This window comes from Panthera uncia, chromosome B1 (genome assembly GCF_023721935.1).
Source record: "Panthera uncia isolate 11264 chromosome B1, Puncia_PCG_1.0, whole genome shotgun sequence".
Classification (NCBI taxonomy): Eukaryota; Metazoa; Chordata; class Mammalia; order Carnivora; family Felidae; genus Panthera; species Panthera uncia.
Genome location: NC_064811.1, coordinates 73,935,587 through 73,957,579, shown reverse-complemented (window position 1 = coordinate 73,957,579; position 21,993 = coordinate 73,935,587). Strand labels below are relative to the sequence as shown.

The 21,993-nt window shown below is 33.8% G+C and overlaps 2 long non-coding RNA genes across 2 annotated transcripts in view; one reads left to right on the top strand and one right to left on the bottom strand.

Moving 5' to 3' along the window:
* LOC125923685 (uncharacterized) overlaps positions 1 to 21,993 on the top strand; it is a 175,985-nt gene that overhangs the window by 34,569 nt on the left and 119,423 nt on the right. The gene's annotated exons all lie outside the window — the stretch shown is intronic.
* Positions 1 to 21,993, bottom strand: part of LOC125923686 (uncharacterized) — a 51,487-nt gene that overhangs the window by 12,296 nt on the left and 17,198 nt on the right. The window lies entirely within an intron of this gene.

The window sequence follows — 21,993 nt, the reverse complement described above, 5'->3', positions numbered from 1 at the left end:
CTTTGAGCATATTACTTAACTTCTCTGTCCCTCATCAATATAGTGGAGGTTAATTATAATGGTTGTGATGATTAAATAAGTCAATACATTAAAAGAATGCTTAAAACAGTATTTAACATGTAGTAAATATTCAATAAATGCTAACTGTTATTATTAATCATCTGGTATGCCTAACCAGATTTTGAAATGACACACCTAGAGGGGCCCATTAATGGGTGTTCAATATTGGATTATTACTGGGCAATCAATTGGATTCTCTCATTTAATGATTTTAAATTAAATAATAACACAGAGAAAGAGAAAGACACTGAAAGAAGGCAGCAAGAGTGCATATTAGATTTCTATTTCTGTGTAACTAGTTAGTATGATTTGAGCAACTTAAAAAAGTTATTATCTCACATTCTGTGCGTCAAGACTCTGGATCCTCCGCTCAGAGTCTCACAGGCTAAAATCAAGATGTCAGCTGGGTGCATCTGCATCTGTAGACTTCCAAGCTTCCTTAAAATCTTGGAAAAATTCATTTCCTTGCAGCCACAAGACTTATTATCTGTTCCCTAAGAACCACTCTCAGCTCCTAGAGGCCACTCTCAGGTCCCTGCTATGTGGCCCCCTCCATAGACCTCATGTTTGAATGTCTTCCTTTTTAATGAAGGGCCTTAGGGGTTCTTCTTATTGGGTCAAGGTCATCCAGAAAAATCTTCCTTTTGATTGCCTCACAGTAAACTCATTATTAACCCAATGAGAGAGAGACTGCTCTCTCATCACATTTACAGGTCCCACCCACAATCAAAAGGGTCATTGGGTAATCTTTGATTTCACCTTCGGACTCTATGCAAGAGAAACTCATTGTCCATTTTAATTGCTTCTATCCTCTAGAGACTGACTGGCAATAATACACATTTAAGAGATATTTTTGATTGTATGAAAATTAACTCAAATGTTAGTTGCTCCTTTTTTGATTGTGTGTGTTCCTGAATAAATCTACTCATGAATAAGATTCTATGGGAAAGAAGAAGGAGACCCATTCATATTGCACACTTCACAGTGAACAACTTAAAATTCCTTTCTATCTTTGTCTTACCTCTGTCTCTCTCTCCCTCTTCTCTGTTTGCCTCCTTTTCCATCTCCTTTTCCATTCTGTCAATTTGTTTCATATGGATTAAGGGCAGTTCCTCTTCCTGACCCTCTAAAACAGGCCTTGGCATCACATTGTATAATTCCCTCTGAACCTCCAAATACCTTTATCAAATAAGTCAATTTTCTTTACATTAGTCCCTACCTTCAAAAGCCCAAATAAGAATAACAAGGAATGAGATAAGTGAAATAAGAAAGCAGATACCAGTTATAGACACTACATACTACATACATTTAAAAAGATGGAACAATTTTGACTGAGAAAGAAGTTGAAAATAAAATCAGGTCTTTTTGTCTAATGTAGGAAATATAACTTGAGCAAATCTCTTACTGCTTACATGGTGGGTCTTTCCTTTGAATCTTAACACTTACTGATTCTTTCTAAGCTGTCTCTTTTACCGGGTGGGGTAAGTAGGGAATGGGAATAAAACCAAACTCATTTGTATGACAAGATATATTAGGGTAAAATTCTACCGTTAGTAATGCCTTCTCAAATTTGTTGGTTTTCAAAAATCAGTTGGAAGTAAATCACTAACAGTTTTTCTCACTAACTATAAAAGATGTCAAAATATCTTTTCTTAACCCTTCCAAAAAAGAATTTTAATATAATCATAATATACTTATATCACAATATAAATAAATAGGTTTTGCAGAAGAATTGACATGCCTATGCATAACCGGGAGGGAAGAGACACATGATACTGATTTGGTTATAATGAAAAAAAAAATAGTTTTATGCTAAATATGATGGACTTGTAACCTACAAAGAAAATAAAAACTTTGAATTTAAAATAGATTCAATTATAACTTTATATGACTCGATAGTTAAAAATCCTTAACCCAGAATACAAAATCCTACAAAACTGGTCCCAGTGTGTCTGGTCTTGCTTATGCTAGTGACATTGGTACAAAGGTACAACTGATTATCTGTACTGCTCAATCCTCTATTTAAATAAAATCTGTATTTTCATTTAGCTTATACGTACTGTTTTCCCAAAAGTTTCCTATTTTCTGACAAGTTGGAAGCCTTGTATTACTCCTTGAACTTCTATATCAACTATTATCTATTTGTCTCAAGTAATAAGTATCATATATTGACTTTTAAGTTTAAATATTTGTATATATTTTCTCTACATATGCATCTCTTTATCATTTACAGAATAAACTTAAAAACTATTGACTGCATCCTACTACTTTATATATGTATTCATTAAACAAATAGGTGCTGAGGAGTCATCATTTGTTTGGTAGGAATACAATTTGAAATACACTATCCTATTTCCTTGGGCTCAAAACACCTATTCCCAAAGCATACAGTATACTACTTTGTAAACCCTCAGTAAATACTTTAATTGACTTATTAAATATCATAGATAAGCAACATGTAGATAAATTATCTTGGGTTAATTTCTGCAATGTTTTAATATAGGACTGCAGTAAATATTATTTCTACAAAACTCAAATAACTCAACCTAATATAAAACAATTTTAGTTCCCCTAGCTCATTTTATCATTTATTCCTGTTTGTAAAATTCTGTCTTAAGTGAAATATAACTGTTTCTGAGGACAAGGTTATTAAAAATTGGACACAAAAATACTTTTAGTATTGCCCATGCTGAAATTTTCTTAGAAAATGGGTCAATGTAAAGGCTGTGATGTTGTATCAGTTTAAAACTATATTTAGCTTTGACAATAGTTTGGCATTTTCTATATTTTCCCCTCTGGCTCCTTAATGTGCCACATTTGAAACATGACAAAATTAAATATCAGGAGATTTGGACTCAAACCCAGGTCTGATAATTGTGACACTATGGGCATATCACCTAGTTCCCTCCCTATAAAAGAAATGCTTTTAATTCAATGGTTTATAAGATTAGTCCCCTAATTGTAAAGCCGATTTAATGATATTAACACAGTTCCACACTAAAGACTAAATATGCACTATGTTCATAGCAGGAGAGAAAGTATTTGATTGACTTGGATTTTTTACTTGTTGAGACAAAAGTAATCAGGTAACTTGTTTAAACTTTGAAGTTCTGGCTTCATTTAAGCTATTCTTATCCATGAGTAAATGTCATTTTTTTTTCTCTTTTAATTTCACTAGCAAGACAGCCTTCAGTGGGATGTTGACAAATCTCAGACTTCAAGTTGTAATGTCACATATTGTGGATAAGATTAATTATCTGCAGAATTCCTTAGGGCAGCATTTCTTAGAACGTTGTCTTTGGTCCCCTCACTAGAACAACCAAATCTCAAACAAATTCCCTCATGAATCCAATGTGAAATGTGAGAAGCATGACTCTTGGAGAACGGGTTGCCTCTTAAACAATGGCATAAAGAATGATTCATATTATTAATCTCGTCAAAACCTTACCCAGATAAAAGAAAAAAATAATTATGTGTCCATATTCCAAAAAGAAAAAAAAAAAGGACTTCAATAACTGGCTGACTAGAAACTAGAAAAATACTGTTGACGGGGGGGGGGGGGGGTTCCCAGGTGGTTGACAGATGATTCTAGTTTATTTTCCATTGATATCCCTGCAGTGAACATGGAGTCATGAGGTTTTCAGAGTAGGACATACTAGCCTTTAAGTTCACCCAATTTTATCAAATTACTTCTGCTTGTGACTCAGTTATAGACTGAGTTTAGACTTTTCTATAGAGAACAGTATTACAGAGCTGAAAATCTTTACAAATTGGAAGATTTGTACTAGGACAATGAGACTCCATTAAGGCAATTTTCCAAGTGAGGCTTTGCTTTACCCCTGTAATTTTCATTTTTGAATAAATGCCCCTGTTTTAACTTGACATATATCTCAATATACTCAAGATCAACTTACCGTCTCCAAATATTTTAGAACTTCTTATATTGTCTCTTACCCTTGCCCTGCTAAGAATAAAAGCATCGTTATCAGAACTGTTCTTTTACGGTGCAAAATCTATAAGTTTTTCCTTTTACATATGTGTAGGGTCAAAAGTGTGCACACCTGGTCACTAGTCCTTAAAGTTGGCAGGAAGTACAAACAGCTTGTTAGACAAACTATTGGTTACCAGGCTTCCTTCTGTATTATAAATGCTGGCTTTATACTGACTACACGACTTTTGGGATACTGGATTTTATTTTATTTCATTTTTAGACACTTTATTTTAGGTCTCCATTTTGTTATGATATGCTAGTAATTGTCTTGCTTTTAACCCCAGATAAATACAACCTCATTTCCTTCTTGACTGAGGGCTTCTTATCTTCAGCTTACAAGACATTTCCTATTTCTCATTCTCACATGAAAACATCTTCAGACAATTTATATGCCTCAACAATTAATCCTATGAAAGCACTTTTTCTTTCAAGAAATTTATTACAAGCTGAATTACAAATATTTTAGGTGAACTCTTCGTTCACCATCAATGGTGATTCATGTCAGCCTCCTAAAAGGCACATTCTTGTATGTTTTATATTGCCCAGCTATTTGGGGACAGCTATATCATGCATAAGGTAGAAGAGATGTCCAGACTCCACCAGGGAATGCACCAAGATTGGGATTTCAGTAAACTCATCAGTTGGGGTATCCTCTTCAGATGCTTCATTTTTCTATTGTGTAACAATCCTACTAAGGGTGAAATACTTATATAATAATAATAAGTATGAAAATTTGCATCACCCCAAACTCCTTAGATCAGAAGTAGCTTGCTCAGCACTTTCTGTGTACAAAAAGACTGAGAGTCTATGAAATACATAGAGCAATTTCTAGAACCACAATGACCTCAGTGTTCCAACTTTCTGATTCAGCTCCTGAATAATCCTAATCAATAAAGATCCAAGAGTTTAAAGAATCAGAGAGACATTGCCCTCATGCCTAAAAGCCCTACTCTAGTATAGTCAGTCACTGCATTTCCTTCGTTGTTATTCTCTGTGACAGCCAGCTCTTTAAGCTAGAGCTAGATCAAATGCTTGTTTTTTTTAGACTACCTTTCCTTAGGTTCAAAGCTACCTGTATAACAGTAAACTAGAGATCTTGTTTAAAATACAGATTGCCAGATCCTCTCGAATTGCTAGAACCAAAGTCACTTAGGGAGTTTGCACTGTAACCTGTTCTTGGAGTGATTTTTATGCACACCATAATGTTTAAAATAATTCTAGAAGTCTAGTACTGAATGCCAGAGACTGACATTTCCATTTTAGATAATTATATCACTTTAGCTTCCTCACTGAAAACAACCCATATGCTTGTGCCATAGTCTACTTCATGATTCTGACAAAGAAAATGTATGCCTCTTGAGAAGATTTTATCTTCACATATGAAGTAAATTTCCTGAGGTAGAATTGATTAAACAAGGAATGATAAAACAGAAGAAGAAGAAAAGATAACAGTAAAAAAGTGATAATGATAAAAGAGAGAAAGAAAGAGAAATTACAGGAGAGACAGGCTAACTTTTACCCACAAAGTTACTAGGTAAGAGTCATTTTTGTATAGAGGATGAGGATATGATTGGTAACAGAAACCACTTAGGCAAACTGGAAATTAGATAAAATTTGCTAATTCTACATGTGGGATATTTGTAAGAGATTGTGTGTTACTTTGGGAGTAACTATATCAATTCTCCTCACCTGTACATATCATTTAAAGAAAACATGCAGCCCTCTTTAAAAGTTTTGATCCTTGGTTTAATATGCACTTAAAATGTGTCTAATACACTTAAAGAAGGCCATTATTGCCATGGCAACTGTTCATTTTCCAATAAATAGTAATTATGATCCATCCATTATAAAATGCAATTTTATTTTGATCTAGAACAACTGAAACAATCTCTCTTCCAATATTTCTGATCATCCTATACTTAGAAAATATATAGTTATAATTCCTTTCCTATAGTTAAACATTACCAAATCACAAATGAACCAACATTTATGCAGAGTTCAAAAGAATGCCTCATATTATTTGACCTGATTACTCCCAAATAACCTCAATACGGTTTCTACACCAGGCCTGTCTCCTATTAAGAAAAAACGAGGCTGCCCTACTTTGGAGAAGTACAGGACATGAACCTTTATTTTAAACTATAAATAGATACATTGATTTTTGTCCCAATTTAAATCCAATCTATCACAACACTAGAACAGTGGTAGACAAATAAGATCAAATCAAATAAAACTTAGTCTGTGCCATATTTTTCCTCAATTTCAAGGATGTGTAGTTATCAAACCTAGGCTGGAACAAAAATACCACAAAGACTCCAAGTGAGCGAAGATCCAAAGTTCTATTTGTTCTAAGTACATCAAGAATTACACAAAATCTCAGCTTATTGTTGAGAACTCTTGTATATATTTGAAGAAAAGGAGTCCTGGCTTACCAGTGATTCGTGTAAAAGAAAAAAAGTGCTAAGAATTTTAGCTTCTTTATTATATCCTAAGTCAATATGAATTTGAGTGTATATCTCCCTTCCAATACGGGGTAAACAACTGTGATTATTTTAGCTTGATTCTAGGGACAAAATATAAGACAAAAGATAAAAACAAGGGCTTATATAGTGCTGGTTATGTACCAGATACTGTTCTAAATACTTGATTCATGTCAACTCATTTGAGTTTTACATCACTCTATGAGAAATGCATTGTTTTTGTTTGTTTGTTTGTTTTCCATTTTGTCAATTAGGAAAACAGTTAGAGGGGTGCCTGGGTGGCTCAGTTTGTTAAGTGTCCGACTTTGATTCAGGCCAGATCTCATGGTGCATAGGTTCAAGCCCCACGTTGAGCCCCGTGTCGGGCTCTGTGCTAACTCGGAGACTGGAGCCTGGTTTGCATTCTGTGTTTCCCTCTCTCTCTGCCTCTCCCTTGCTTGCACTCTTTCTCTCGGTCACTGCCTCTCTCAAAAATAAATAAACATTTAAAAACAATTAAAAAAAAAGAAAAGAAAACAGAAAATGATGGAACCAGAATTTAAAACCTGTTAGTCTGACTTCAGAGTTTGTGCTCCTAGTCACTAGTATATTTTACCTCTCAAAGGATTTTACCCCTCACTCTACAAAATTGTGAACTAATCATACCACAAATAATTGTTGAATTTCATTTGTCATAATTTCCCTGGAACACTGATTATTACATGATAATTTCTAAGATACATGATAAAAAGTCTAGAAACCATGCCAACTGGGTATTGGAGGAACTGAGAACACCCAGATTTTAAAAGGAAAAATACAAGGTAAAAATGTTTAAAGTTTCCACATGTTTGAAGGATGGCATGGCAGAAGAGAGATGATTAGATATACTCAAAATATAATATCACTAAAATAAATATTTTAATTTATTTCACATAAACTCAAAATTCCAACTGGACTGGTAAGTGGCAAATGAGCCTCTAAATGAGCTATCTGCTCAGACCCTAGAATTTGTTTTTAATTGAACCATCTATTAGAGCAATGGCAGAATAAGAAAAAAAAAAAAGCAAATTGATGAGTATCTTCAAAGAATTAAATTAGAATCAGAGTAAATGTTGAATGGTGAGATTGAATTTTAAAGGTTTACAATTCTTGTTTATCAAAGCTAATGGAAGAAGGATGAATTTGGAGTGAACAAAGAGACCTGACCGGAGAACTAATAGTAAGCTGAAACCCTCAAAGTATTTCAGATAGGTGGATTTTATGTAATTGAAAATTAAAGGTATTTTCCATTTCCTTTTGAATTTCCATTGTCTTATTGCCTCCTTACATAATGCCTCCAATGTTTATACTTTTTTTCTGCTGTTAGGAAATAGTTTTTAAGACTATAAAATGATAAAACATAATATATTTGCACTTCTAGTAGATTCATTGAATGCCTGACAGAAGAAAATGATAAGCTCAAAATGTAGGTAATTATAGGATGTATTTCACTAAGTTATATGTTGTTTTTGAAAATGTAGTTTTTAAATTTATTTATAGAGGTCAAATGCTGCATTTAACAGAAGTTATAACAAACAAAAAAATCTTAAAATGTACATTAAATGATGCAATGCTGGTCACTAAAGTGAATTTATAGGTTAAATAGACCATCTGTTGAGACCAGAAGATATGTTTGCAGTTTCTCTAGTTTATAAGCTGGACTTTGATTCCAGTACTTGTGAAAAGCTGAGGTTCAAATTATCAACCTTTCTATTAGACAATATTGTCCAATGTTTCACATTAGTAAAGGGAAAGTTAGCAAGAGAAACCTTAATAGCATTTTATGGTGTATTCTAATAATGAGCTAATCAGCATTTTACACAAATGTTGTTTAAATTAGGCATTAGGTTTTGTGCTTGAGAGACTTGAAGAATGCATTGTATTGAATAACATGAATAAAATCCTTGCTCAGCAACTCTTTTTAAATTCCAACAAGATCTCCTTTAGTGTGGGGACTTTCTGAAAATTATTAGTTCATTATGTCTTACATTTCACCTTTCAAAGGTGTTATCTTTAAGACACATAGTTAATAAGATAAAATAGTGCTGTTTTCTTTAACAAAGACCACCTGAGAGAGCTTGATCAACTAGTAGCACAAATCAGTCACATTCAAAAGTTTGGTCTCCTGGAGAAGGGGACTTTCTTATTGTTTCGAAGTAGAATAATTCACTGCCTGCCTTCCTCCCTTCCTTCTTTCTTTTGTAAAAGACATGACTCATATTTTGAAAATTCAAACACAACAGCATATACCATAACCAATAAATGTCTCTTTTTAATCCCCTCAACCCCTAAGCAGCAAAGAGTTCTACTCCCCAGAGCTTGCCACTGAATACTTTCTTGAGTACCCTTCTTGTAATTTTTATTCATATGCATCCATCATCTAATTTAGGCTCGGATAAGTTAGTACATATCCTTTATATCAAATTCAGTAGTTATAAAAATATATACCATGAAAAGTAGGTTTCCTTTCTACTTCTATTTCCTACCTATACAGGCCGCAGAGCAACTGGTTATTACAAGCACATTTGTATTATTAGTATTTGCTTTCTGCCAAATGATACCACATTTCACACGTCTCTGCACCATTTGCATTTAGCATATCTCAGGGATAGTTCCATATCAGTGATAAGATCCATCTGATTTGTTCTAAGAATGCAGGGCATTCTACTAAATGGATGTTAACATAATTTATTCAAACATTCCCCTGTCAATGGACACTGAGATTGTTTCCAAACTTTTCCTATTGCAGACAAACACCACACTAAACATTATTATATATACATTATTTCACAGGTATATAAATTCCTAGAAGTACAATTGCTGAGTTGAAGTATGGTGCTTTTTCTTTTTTTTTTTCTTTTTCTTTCTTTCTTTCTTTTTTTTTTTTTTTTTTTTTTTTTTTTTTTTTTTTTTTTTTGAGAGAGAGAGAGAGTACGCAAGCAGGGGAGAGGAGGAAATGGGGAGAGACAGAATCTTAAGCAGGTTCCATGCTCAGTGCCAAATCCAATGTGGGGCTTAATCCCACAACCCTGGGATCATGACCTGAGCTAAGAGCTAGATGCTTGGGGTGCCTGGGTGACTTAGTTAAGTGTCTGACTTTGGCTCAGGTCATGGTTTCACCGTTTCTAAGTTCGAGCCCTGCTTCGGGCTGAATGCTGACCGCTGGGAGCATGGAGCCTGCTTCAGATTCTGTGTCTCTCTCTCTGCCCTTCCCCCACTCGTTCTCTCCATCCCCCCAAAAGTAAACAAACATTAAAAAGAAATTTAGATACTCAACTGACTGAGCCACCCAGGCACCTCAATTTAACTGTCATTTATTTTTAATTATAAGCAAGGTTGCCTAACTTTTGACATACTTAAGATCCATTTTTAAAGTCCCAAAAGTATTTGCTCTAAATTCAAGAGTATGTGATATTGTTATAAGAAGCCCTGACTTTTTATTTGTTCGAATTTACTTGTCACAACTTTGGCTCCTCAGATATTATTATGATTTGAATAATTACATGAAGATATACATATATAACTTTACATCATTTCATACATTGGATTACATCATACAAAATATCCTTGGGAGTAGTCTTTACAATTTAATCTTTTTTTTTTCCTTTTAGATTGCATTTATTCTCTTTCCACAATAAATTTCATTCATCTACAACACCTTCTCCACCCCTCACCAGGTCACACAGGTGAACAGCTTATATTTATCCTATATTTTCTTTTCTTCTTTTTTTTAATGGAAATAATAAATATACTTTGTTCTAATTCAAGTTTTATTTCAATTCCAGTTAGTTAACATGGGGCATAATATTAGTTGAAGGAGTGGAATTTAGTGACTATTCATCACTTACATACAACACCCAGTACTCATCACAAGTGACCTCCTTAATACCCATTACCCATTTAACCCAGCCCCCAACTGACTTCTCCTCCAGCAACCCTCAGTTTTCTCTCTATGGTTAAAAGTCTGTTTCATGGTTTGCTCGTTCCTTTTTTCCTCCTATGTTCATCTATTTTCTCTCTTAAATTCCACATATGAAGGAAATCGTATGGTATTAATCCTCTGACTTATTTTGCTTATTGTAACACACTTTAGTTTTATCCACGATGTTGCAAACAGCAAGATTTCATTCTTTTCATGGCTTAGTAATATTCCAGAGTGTGTGTATCACAACTTCTTATCCATTCATTAGTTGATGGACATTTGGGTGCTTTCCATAATTTGGTTATTATTGATAATGCTGCTATACACAATGGGGTACATGTATCCCTTCAAATAAGTATTTTTGTATCATTTGTGTAAATACCTAGCAGTGCAATTGCTTGATCGTAGGGTAGTTCTATTTTTAAATTTTTGAGGAACCTCCATACTATTTTCCACTGTGACTGCACCAATTTGCATTCTCACCAAGAGTGTAAGAGGGTTCCCCTGTCTCCACATCCTCACTAACACCTTTGTTTCCTGTGTTATTGATTTTAGCCATTCTGACAGGTGTGAGGTGATATTTCATTGTAGTTTTGATTTGGTCCTGATGATGAGTGATGATGACTTTTCTTTTCATGTGTCTGTTAGCCATCTATATGTCTTCTTTGAAAAAATGTCTGTTCATGCCTTCTGCCCATTTCCTAACTGGATTATTTGTTTTTTGAGGTGTTGATTTTGATAAGCTCTTTATAGATTTTGGATATGAATCCTTTATCAGATATGTCATTTGCAAATATATTCTCCCATTCCAAAGATTGCCTCAGTTTTGTTGACTGTTTGCTTTGCTATGCAGAGCTTTTTATATTGATGAGGTCCTATTAGCTCATTTTTGCTTTTGTTTCCCTTGCATCTGGCAATGTGTCTACTAACAAGTTGCTATAGCCAAGGTCAAGAGGTTGCTGCCTGTGTTCTCTCTAGGATTTTGACGATTTCCTGTCTCACATTTAGATCTTTCATCCATTTTGAATTTATTTTTGTGTATGGTGTAAGAAAATATTCCAGTTTCCTTCTTTTACATGTTGTGTCCAGTTTTCCTGACACCATTTGTTTAAGAGATTATCTTTTTTCCACTGGATATTCTTTCCTGCTTTGTTGGAGATTATTTGACCATATAGTTGTGGGTTCATTTCTGGGTTTTTTATTATGTTGCATTGTTATATATGTCTGTTTTTGTGCCAGTACCGTACTGTCTTGATCACTACAGTTTTGCTACACAACTTGAAGTCTGGAATTGCGATGCCCCCAGCTTTGCTTTGTTTTTTCAAGATTGCTTTGACTGTCCGGGGTCTTTTGTGGTTCCATACAAATTTTAGGATTGTTTGTTCTAGCTCTGTGGAGAATGCTGGTGTTATTTTGATAAGGATTGCATTTAATCTGTGGATTGCTTAGGGTAATATAGACATTTTAACAATATTTGTTCTTCTAATCCCTGATCGTGGAATGTCTTTCCTTCTTTGTATCATCTTCGGTTTCTTTCATCAGTGTTTTATAATTTTCAGAATACAGGCCTTTCACCTATTTGGTTAGGTTTATTCCTAGGTTTTTTATGGTTTTTAGTGCAATTATAAATGGGATCAATTCCTTCATTTCTCTTTCTGCAACTCCATTATTGGTGTATAGAAGTGCAACAGATTTCTGTATATTGATTTTGTGTCCTGTGACTTTACTGAATTAATGTATTAGATCTAACAATATTTTGGTGGAGTCTTTCAGGTTTTCTACATAGAGTGTCATGTCATGTGCAAATAATGAAAGTTTGACTTCTTCCTTGCTGACTTCCCTGTCTTGTTCCCGACCATAGAGGAAAAGCTCTCTGTTTTTTCCCATTAAGGATTATATTAGCTGGGGGTCTTTTGTATATGGTCTGTATAATGTTGATATATGTTCACTCTATCCCTACTTTGTTGAGGATTTTTATAAAGTATTTTGTCAAATGCTTTTTCTGCATCTATTGAGAGGATCATATGGGTCTTATCCTTTCTTTTATTAATGTGGTGTATCATGTTGATTGATTTGAGAATATTGAACCACCCTGCAGCCAAGGAATAAATCCCACTTGATCATGATGAATGATTCTTTTAATGTACTGTTGGATTCAATTTGCTAGTATTTTCTTGAGAATTTTTGCATCCATGTTCATCAGATTTATTGGCCTGTATTTCTCTTTTTTAGTGAGATCTTTGGTTTTGGAATCGAAGTAATGCTGGCCTCATAGACTGAATTTGGAAGTTTTCCTTCCATTTCTATTTTTTTTAATAGTTGAAGAATAGGTACTAACTCTCCCTTAAATGTTTGCTAGAATCCCCTGGGAAGCCATCTGGCCCTAGCCTTTTGTTTGTTGGGAGATTTTTCATTTCTAATTCAATTTCTTTGCTGGTTATCAGTCTGTTCAAGTTTTCTGTTTCTTCCTGTTTCAGTTTTGATAGTTTGTATGTTTCTAGGAATTTATCCATTTCTTTGAAATTGCCCAATTTGTTGGCATAAAATTTTTCATAATATTCTCTTACAATTGTATTTCTGGGGTGTTGGTGGGGATCTCTCCTCACTCATTTGTGATTTTATTAATTTGGGTTTTCTCACTTTTTGATAAGCCTGGCTACAGGATTATCCATTTTATTAATTCTTTCAAAGAAACAGCTTCTGGTTTCATTGATCTGTCCTACTGTTGTTTTTTTATTGTTGTTTCTGTATCATTTGTTCCTGTTCTAATCTTCATTATTTCTTTTCTTCTGCTGGATTTAGGCCTCATATGTTGTTCTTTTTCTAGCACCTTTAGTTGTAAAGTTAGGTTGCATATTTGAGATTGTTTTTGCTTCTTCAGGTAGGCCCTGTATTGTTATATACTTCTCTCATATGATTGCCTTTGCTGCATCTGAAGGTTTTGAAATATCCTGTTTTAATTATCATTTGTTTCCATGTATTCTTTTATTTTTTCTTTAATTTTCTGGTTGACCTAGATTCTTTAGTAGGATGTTCTTTAACCTCTGTGTATCTATGGTCTTTCCAAATTTTTTTCTTGTGGTTGACTTACAGTTTCATAGCTCTGTGGTCTGAAAATATGTATGTTATTATCTTGATCTTTTTGTACTTGATGAGGCATGATTTGTGACCCAGTATGTGATCTCTTCTGGAGAATGTCCCATTGGCACTTGAAAAGAATGAGTATTCTGCTGCTTTAGGATGAAACATTCTGAATGTACCTCTTAAGTCCATCTGGTCCAGTGTGCCAATCAAAGCCATTGTTTCCTTGTTGATTTTCTACTTAGATGATCTGTCCATCACCATGCATGGATGTTCAAGTCCCCTACTATTATTGTATTATTATCAATGAGTTCCTTTATGTTTGTGATTAATTGTTTTATATATTTGGATGCGTCCAAGTTGGAGGAATAAATAATTACGATTGTTAGATCTTCCTGGTGGACAAACCCCTTTATTATGATATATACACTTCTTCATCTCTTGTTATAGTCTTTGGTTTAAAATCTAGTTTGTTTGATATAAGTATGGCTACCCTAGCTCTCTTTCAACATCCATTAGCATGATAAATCGTTCTCCATCCTTTCATTTTCATTCTGCAGTTATCTTTAGATCTAAATGAGTCTCTTGTAAGCAGCATATGGATGGGTCTTGTTTTTTAAATCCATCATGACACCCTATTTCTTTTGATTGGAGAATTTAGTCCATTTACATTCAGGGTGATTATTGATAGATATAAATTTAGTGCCATTGTATTACCTGTAAAGTCACTATTTCTGGAGACTTCCTCTGTTCCTTTCTAGTCTTTGTCACTTTTGGGTTTTTTTCCCCCCACTCAAAGAGTCTCTTTTAATATTTTTTGCAAGGCTGATATAATGGTTTGCATGGCTCCTTTAGTTTTTGTTTGTCTGGGAAACTCTTCATCTCTCTTTCTATTCCGAATGACAGCCTGGTTGAATAGAATATTCTTGGCTGCATATTTTTCCCATTCAGCACATTGAATATATTATACCACTCCCTTCTGGTCTGCCAAGTTTCTGTGGATAGATATGCTGCTAACCTTATTTGTCTTCCCTTTTAAGTTAGGTATTTCTTTTCTGTTTCTGCTTTTAGGATTTTTTTTTATCTCTGTATTTTGCAAATTTAACTACAAATATGTCTTAGTGTTAGCTTGCTTTTGTTGATTTTGATGGGAGTTCTCTGTGGCTCCTGGATTTGGATTCTGTTTCTTTCTCCAGATTAGGGAACTTTTCAGTTATAATTTCCTCAAATAAACCTTCCGTCCCTTTTCTCCTCCCTTTTTCTCCTGGAACTCTAATGGTACAAATGTTATTACACTTTATGAAGTTGCTAAGTTCTCAAAGTCTTAATCGTTATCCAATATTTTTCATTCCCTTTTATTTTCAGCTTCATTATCTTCGATAATTTTATCTTCTATATCATTTATTTGTTCCTCTGTTTCTTCCATTCTTGTGGTTAGAAACTAACCTCTAGTTAGTTTCACAACTTGGTTACAGCATTTTTTATTTTGGCCTGACTACTTTTTTAGGTCTTTTATCTCTAAGATAAGGGACTCCCTGGTGTCTTCTATGCTTTTCTCAAGCCCAGCTAGTATCCTTATGATTCTTGCTTTAAATTATGGACTAAGCATATTATTTATATCTGTTTTGACTAGATGCCTGTCCATTACCTTTTCTTGCTCTTTCTTTTGGGAGGAATTCCTCCAGCTTGTCATCTGGTCTAGGTCTCTGTCTTCTTCTGTGTGTTAGGAAAGCCTGTTAGGTTTCCTGCTCCTGAGAGCAATGGCTTTATAAAGAAGAGGTCACATACTGTAGAGGGTCTGACACTTCAGGAAGTGTTTCTGGTGTGTGCTGTATGCACTCTGCTGTTCTGTTTTGGCTGCTCTTTCTCTCAGGTCAGTCCTCTACAGAGTTTCTCCTTGCCTGCAGTGGGAAGTGTTTGGAACTTGCCAGAGTGAGGTGAGCTTTAACCAAATGTGCCTTTGTCTGCTTATTAAAAGAGACTTAATGCTATTTCCCCTAGAGCTGAAACTCTGCCGCACTCTATGGTCAGTATACATGGTGCATGCAGGGGCGGGAGTGTTGTGTTGATCTTCTGGGGGAGGGGCCCACTGCTCTGGTTCTCAGGCACACTTGCCCTAGAAAAGCAGCAGTTTCCACAATGTTGTGCATTTTTCTCTGTCAGTCCTCAGATAGATTTCTTGAGTATTCAGAATGATTTTATTTTTATCTAGCTGTGTTCAAGTGGCAAGGCAAGCCTAGGGTCCTTCTACTACTGCACCACCTAGCCTCTCTGTATCTTATATTTTCTAAGATATTTTTCTGAGATATTTTTAAAGATATTCTAAGATATAGTCTAAGATATATTTTCTTTCCTGTCTCTCTACCCCCTCTTGCATATATACATGTGTATATATATATATGTATGTATATATGAAATTAAAAATAATATATATTCCATTGTTTTACAATGTTTTCTTAAGAAGAAATTTTTTAATCAATAGAATGAGCAATTAGGATATTTTCAATCAGTGTCAGTATGTTTCCAATTATTCTACCTTGTTCTATATCCATTATCCATTTGGCTTTAATTGGACATATCATTTTTTCAGTGCTTACCTTGTAACTAACAATTTGTTTATTTTGACTATAAAAAAATGAGCTATCTCCCACTTATTTTATCATCTCTTCTCCAAAACCTTGTAAGCTGTATCATTTTCTCACTAAAGACTCTGTATATTTATGAGTATTCTGAAATCACATACTCATTGTAATTCTTGCTCTACACTTAAATGATTCAATCATTGCCCCATTTTTTTTGGTGTAGTTTCTTTCTCCATCACTCGGCTGAAATTTATTACATAGGACTTTCTTATCAGCTCATGGGAAATGTCTCTTTGCATTTCTGAATGTTCACAAACTTTTTTTTGTTGCTTCAGTACCTGAATAAATGTTTGGCTGTGTGTAAAATAATCAGATCAAACTTTCAGAAAATTGTAATTAATCTTCAAAATTCTAAAACTAAATGCCATTAGGAAGAAGTTTGAGCATAACATAATTTTTGTCCCCTCAAACGACTAGAGAGTTTTCCCCAAATGCTCAAAAGAGTTCTCTATATTACTATTATTATTATTTTATTTTAGTTCTGGGACTAGATCTAAAAATAATCTAGATCTAAAACTAGATCTAAAATAATGTATTCATTACATTAGATCTAAAAATAATGTATTCATATTTCATTCCTTCAGTTCTCTTTTGCAGGATTTCGTTTTGTTTCTTTGAAAGAGGTTCTAAGGCCATTGTTGCATTGCCAACCGGCAATAATCCTTCCTAATTCATTCTGAAGTTTCAGGTAATACAGGGCTTTGTGTGTGAATGAATTCTTTCAGCCTTTACTTTTCCTCTGCCATCAGAGATTGGCAGCTGCATGTTGCTTACAGTGCAGAGGTTGTGTGTTTGCCACACCAAGGGTGATTCAATGTGATTTATCACTAGTCTATTCTGTTAGGCTTCTTGTTGTCAAATCAGTTACAGAAAATTCCCAAAGCTAGCCTGTTCAGTCAGCTTCCTGATGTTCCAGATAAAGGACTGTTATCTTTCCTGCTTAAGACTTGTAACAAACCTTAAAGAACTGTGCTTTGCTAGTTTTAGCTGAAATCACCCTCCTAGGGCCAGCTTAAAGGTATCTTCATAGACCCTGTTTGAACCTCCAGACATTTCTCACCTATTCCTCATTTGTTTTGGTTCATTGATATAGATAGTCTTTGTTTTACACGTATTTGTATATATTTTTTTCTTGTTGCTAGTTTTTGACTGTGAAATGAAGGGGACACATTCCATCTTTATTCAATTTACAATAAAAAATAAAACAATGCAAAGGTTTTTTATAGTTAATAAAAATGTTGTTAGTCATGCTGTTAGTTAATAAATATATTAGAAAAGAAAAATGAAAATACCTTTTGTAACATAAATAGAAAAATGATTGTATTCTTTCTGTTGTTTAATGGGTTATATTTGATTTACAATGGGGATATAGTTCCAAAATAATTTATTTTTTAAAAAAGAAGTGTTTTTCTTTAAATATGATTTATGTTCAGATTGTTATGTTTATTTATATTTTTTTTAATGTTTATTTATTTTTGAGACAGAGAGACAGAGCATGAACAGGGGAGGGTCAGAGAGAGGGAGACACAGAATCCGAAACAGGCTCCAGGCTCTGAGCTGTCAGCACAGAGCCTGACGCGGGGCTCGAACTCACGGACCGTGAGATCATGACCTGAGCCGAAGTCGGCCGCTCAACCGACTGAGCCACCCAGGCGCCCCCAGATTGTTATGTTTAAATAATCAGCTTATATTATGCTTATGTAAATTTTAATATTGGTATACTTTATGTAAGAAGCTGAAATATTTAAATTTTTAGTGTATATATAAATATATGTGCGTATACACACACACACAAACTTATATATACATATATATAATATGTGTGTTTCCTTTGTATACAGTCTTGCAAATCTGGTTTCCTAAACAAAGAAACAGGTACTTGCTTTTAAAAACTAGAAATATATTTCTTAAAAAAAAGTGTTTGTTAGTTTTCAAGAATACTGAATAATTATTTTATTTAAAATTATACCTTACTTGAAAAAAAAAAAAACAAATAGCAGGATTCCCCAACATAAGTTTACTCAAATTGTGACAATTTTCCAATCTTCTCAAAGTGTTTTCTATTCCTTTTCCTGTTTTGTATAGGGATTTAGGGATTCTTTAATTATGGGAGAAGGAGCTGGGAAGTTCCCTGGATATTGAGTGAATCTGGTTGTGGACAGGCATGGTATTTGTGTGTGTGTGTGTGTGTGTGTGTGTGTGTATTATGTATGTATGTGTGTGTATGTGTGTGTGTGTGTGTGTGTGTGTGTGTATATATATATATATATATATATATTAAGTGATGAGTTTACACTATTCTCTTGTTATTTTTTTCTCTTTGCTTATATACATAGCCTGTCTTATTCACACTGATCCTATTACAAAATACATACTTAACCAACTGAGCTAGAGAATTAGTATCAATTTGAGATTTATTCTCAAAATTTATACCTGGTATCTTTTAAAAAAGCAAATAAATTCATAGACACTATTTTGAGAGTCTGTATTATAATTAAATATTTTATGAACTGTCTTTCCATTGCAAAACAGAAATTTTGTCTTCATACATATACACAACAAAATACTATTAAAATCAAGACACACACTTACAAATAAAGGTTTTCCAGTGCTTCTCCTAGTTAATAACTAGACTTCAGTTAAAAGAAATCACTAAGTGTCATTTTTTTACTCAATTTTCTACTTGTTGATGCCTTATTTGCTAGTTTTCTTAATTTATTATTAAATACTGTCTGTTGTTTAATTGTAGCTCTTTTCAACTCTTTTATGGTATAAAAATTGTGAACTACTATACAAAACTAGCATTTAGGTTTTATATGTTTTAGATAAATAACTAAAAATAAATTGTAGAAAACAGCTCATCAGTATGAAATGGCATTCATATTTACAAAGATAAAACAATGAGTAATTATACAATTTATAATCTATAAAATTATAGGGGGTAACTTTTGAGTATTCAGGCATACTAGACACGTTGCTAAAAGTTTTATATGGATTGCTTCATTTAATTCTCACATTTGTGTGCTAACTATATCTGTTATGATTATTATGGCCATTTTACAGATGGTGTAGTTGAGGCTGAGATATATTTGCTCAATGTCACATGACCAGTAACAGTTGAAGTGATATTCAAAATGAGATAATCTTGATCTAGAGTATGTAATGTTCCCAGCTGTTGGACCACACTATTTTATTTAAACAGTGAGCTCCAATGTGCAATCCATATATACCTAGAGCTATCTCTTCACACCAAGGAAAAGAAGAAGAAAAAATGTATTAAATTGTTTCAAGTCACAGAGTCAGTGTTAGTCATATTTGCACAGTATTACTTCAAAGTGCATCCATGTACTTAATCACTACACTACAAAATTATTTATCATTGATGATCCCAAAAAAGAGCATTCTGTTAATAGTCTGGCCCAGATAAATTCCCCCCCAAATACTAACTCATGTAGAAATCTGACCTATTGTATTTAATAGCATTATCTTTAAATTAAATTGCGGGGACATTTTTTAGTTTAGTTTCAGATTTTTTAAACCCTTAATTTTTCTCTTCTGCATATTCCAAAGGTTTACCATGGCTATGTCACACAAATAACTACACCAGAAATTCAAACGTAATAAATACTAACACATATTAATATACATAATTTATATAATATTAGTTTATATTAATATATGGGTTAATCCTTTCAAGTTGACTAATCCACCCCACCATACATTTTGTGACATCTGTTTCTGACACACCATTACTTCCTACCTTATATTTTGCCTTGACCAATTCTTTAATGTATCTCACTCCCATTGTCTTTTTTCATTTACTCCTTTACTTTCCTCATTCATTCATTTTAGGGATTTTGTTATGCTCATATATTTACAAATTATTTTCATTTCTCTTATGCAGACTATATATTATTATCTCCCATTTGCTCTGTCCTTGCAGTGTCAGTGTCTGACCTCAGAAGGTTAGGTATTCAGACTCTGCCTCAAGAATGACTTATTAATGGCTCCTTCCAATCTCATTCCAAATTTTTCTCTGAGTATACAATGTAACTCAATTTACCCAATATCACACAGATTAAAAGTATCAAGATTAGCCTTTAAACCATATTCTGACTATAAGCCCTGCACTTGAATACACAAGAGATTCAAAGCGAATTCACATGAGGTTATAGCCACAAATACTCATACATGTCAGTAACAGAGAGAAAGAAGGTATAGACCTTATGCCTTCTATCATGGATTCTTGCCAGTATTTGGTTAAAATGTTGTTATCTATTTTAGAGTATATTTTAAAAAATGAATATCTCATTTATCCTCTTGACATGCAGAAACAAAATAAACCTTTCTTCTTTATTTCTAAGTAAAAGAAAAATACATAGATGTGTATCCATTATGATAACACCTGAGTTTTAATTTATACTCTTGAATTTTTAAACTAATATGCAGTTGAGCCTTGAACAACACAGTAGTTATGGGTGCCAAACCCCTGGACAGTTGAAAATTCATGTTTAACTTTTGACACCCCAAAAACTTAACTACTAATAGCCTACTGTTGACTGAAAGCCTTAATGACAACATAAACAGTTAACTGACACAAATTTCATATATTATATGCATTACATACTGCATTCTTACAATAAAGCTAGAGAAACGTTATTTAATAGATGATAAGGAAGAGAAAATACATTTAGAGCACCATATGTACCATATTGAAAAATATCCATGTATAAGTGGACCCACACACTTCAAATCTGTGTTGTTCAAGGGTTAACTATGTGTGGGGGTGTTCATATCTCTTTCATCAGGATAAAATCCTGTCATGATAACATTTTATTTCAAGAATTCTAACTTACTGTGATATGAACCTCTAAAAACATTATTATTTTGACAAATAAAATTAAGACATTTTATAGGTGCTTAAGAACATTCTGTTTTGACATAAACCTTATTTTTAAGAGGGAAGCCATCTAGTGGTATCTAAATAGAATTCGATGGAAAACTGCAGATATTTGATATCGCCTGTTCCAAAAATTATCTAATACACATATTTTTTTAAATGTTTGTTTATTTATTTTTGAGAGCAGAGGGAAAGGGCACACAGAGAGGGAGATAGAAAATTCCAAGAAGGCTCCATACGATCAGTGAAGAGCCTGACACAGGGCTCGAACTGAAAACCCATGAGATCATGACCTGAACCAAAACCAAGAGTCAGATATTTAACTGACTGAACCACCCAGGCACCCCTAATACACATATTTCTAATTCTTTTTTTTTTTTTTGAGAGAGAGAGACAGAGCGTGGCATGCACACTCAAGCAGGGAAGGGGCAGAGGGAGAGGGAGAGAGAGGATCTTAAGCACTCCATGCCCAGCACAGAGCCCAACACGGGGCTCAGTCTCACAACTGTGAGATTGTGATCTAAGCCAAAATCAAGAGTTTCACGTTTAACCTACTGAGCCACCCAGGTGCTCCACATATTTTACATTCTTAGTTGTGAGAGTCAACGTCAAGTCTATTGTTAAATTTGCTTTCTCATTATAGTCTCTCCTTACAGTTTGAAGGAATTAAACTTAAAAAAAAAAATTAAAACCAGAAAAGGAGCTAGTGGTTTAGAAGGGAAATATTCTCTATATTTAATGCCCAAATTATTTCAGCACAGTTGGGAAACAATTAAAGAGAAGGATACTAATGCATATAGGGAATATAATGCTGCTTATTTCAAGACTTACACTTGGCTTTTCTGATTTCCTAATTATTGATACTTTTTGCTTATGTGATATGAATTGGCTGTTTATAG